This window comes from Seriola lalandi, unplaced genomic scaffold, assembly GCF_002814215.2.
Source record: "Seriola lalandi dorsalis isolate HSWRI2012SDOR001 ecotype SW California unplaced genomic scaffold, Sedor1 jcf7180002054505, whole genome shotgun sequence".
NCBI lineage: Eukaryota > Metazoa > Chordata > Actinopteri > Carangiformes > Carangidae > Seriola > Seriola lalandi.
Window position 1 is genome coordinate 106,998 of NW_019525058.1, and position 2,278 is coordinate 109,275.

Sequence of the window (2,278 nt, forward strand, 5' to 3'; positions counted from 1 at the left end):
GTGTGTGTGTGTGTGTGTGTGTGTGTGTGTGTGTGTGTGTGTGTGTGTGTGTGTGTGTGTGTGTGTGTACCGGCAGGCTGAAGATTAAGAGGAAGTGGTGGCTTGTGGTTGTTTCACTCGCTGCTCTTTCTTTCCATCTTTACATGCACACAGGTAAAATAATAAAGTGACATTAAAACACAGTGGAAGAACTGAATGTAAATCTCTCTCTCTCTCTATTTACACGTCTGCGGGTCAAAGGTCAGAGGCACAGCGTTACGTAACAAGACATGACACAATACCCCTTCTTACTTTACTACATTTTCAGAGGAAAATACTTTTAATTAAACTTAATTTATCCGACAGTTGTAGTACTTTACACTAAATAACATATTTTAAGTGTTTGCTGTGTGTTTGTATTGATGCTTTTCTTTGGCAGAACTGCATCAAAAAATAAAGAAAAATTAAATAAAAGTCATATTTTCTATAAAAACACGAAACTTCAATAGAATATAATGTATTGTTATGAATTAACTTATTATTAAATCCACTGACTACAACTATAAAATGCTTCTTACACTTACTGCAGTAACAATAATCCAAACACATAGTATTACATATTATATTGAATAAGCCAGTCTGTATAATAACTACTTTTATTTTAACCATTTTATTTTAACTTAAATCTGAGAAGCTGATCGTAGTTTAGTTTAGATTAATTTAGAAACTGAATGTAAGTAAATACAACTATTAGTCTTAAGTCATGATGACTTTATTTACCTGTTAGAGGTTAATTAAGTTGTGTTAACTTAATTTGTGAAGTTTTCCCAATTTAAAAGACTTGAAGAAGAAGAAATGAAAAGTTGGATTAACATTAAATACTGTACCTATGACTGTGTTTGTGCTGCTGTTACTGTAAATCAACAAGGTTGGAAAATGGTCGCTTGTTGTATTTGCTGCTCAGCAGAAAGTGACACAGTCTCACTTCAGGTGAATTATCTTAGATCTTCTTCCACGACCGTCTCAGATCTAACAACCATCAGATATATGAATAAATACGACATTTGAGGCCAGTGATGAAGGAGTTCAGAATTTCTCCTCCGGACTTTTACAAGCGATATAATTCAACAGTTACATTAAAAAATTAGATATAAAAATAATCTAAAAATGAAGTGATGACGCAGGTTACGCACATTATGTCACAACATCAGAGTCAGATCATGAATAAAACTGCCAATAAATAAATATATCCAACAAAATCCCACTTTATTGTCCTTTACATTTTCTGAATATGACATTTTGTGCTTGTGATGATTTGATTCGTCACCGAGCTGCTTCGTCTCTAATATCTGACTCATTATTAGATCATTTAATCTCTTTAGCTGCTGAGACTTTCTTATATATATTTTTTGTCCATATCAGTAAAACAGGATCTTGAGTGACTTTGTTTTTAAGTCAATTAATCAATTTATGTGATAATTCATGAAGAAAATAACTGTGTGTGTGTGTGTGTGTGTGTGTGTGTTTTCTCTTCCCAGGGCTGACTCATCCACCTCCCTGTGTTTACTTATTTAGGCCAGCGAAGTCCTCTGGAAAATATGCATCGTTATAACTGTCCCTTTGTGAAGCACCAGACCTCTGCAATATTTCTCACCTAGGTGCGTGTGTGCCGATGCCAGAGCAGGGCCTGCGTCGGTTAACCCTCGGCCCGCCGGGCTGCAGCCAGCAGCAGCAGCAGCAGCAGCAGCAGCAGTGTGAGTATGAGGAGAACGGCTGTGGGAAACCTCAGGTGGCTTTTCAAGCAAACTTTATATTTCAGAGCAGACGTTCGCTCACCGTGTGGGACGAAGAGGCTCCTCCTTTTTTTTTGTTTTGTACCTCAGCTTGGACTTCAGCTGTCCGTCAAACGACGGAGATGTTGTGTTGTGCGTTATAGCGGTGCTCGCCGGGCAACACCTGGCAACCGCAACACACAGCTGAAGTTCAGCCAAGAGAGTGTTTTGTTGCTGCAGCTACAGACGTCTCGCCCCCGACTTACCGAAACAGCTAGATCAATGAATTGAATCTTAATTTGGCGGTATGAGGCAGCTTCCTGTGTGTGTATGTGTGTGACTGTCTGTCGGGGGGGGCAGCAGAGAGGGGGTTATGTCCAGTATGCAGCCACCTTTTTATTTTTAAACACTCTCTGTCTCTCAGCCTCCAAAATAAAAAACACACTCACACACACGCACACGCACACACACACACACACACACACACACACACACACACACACACACACACACACACACACACAAGG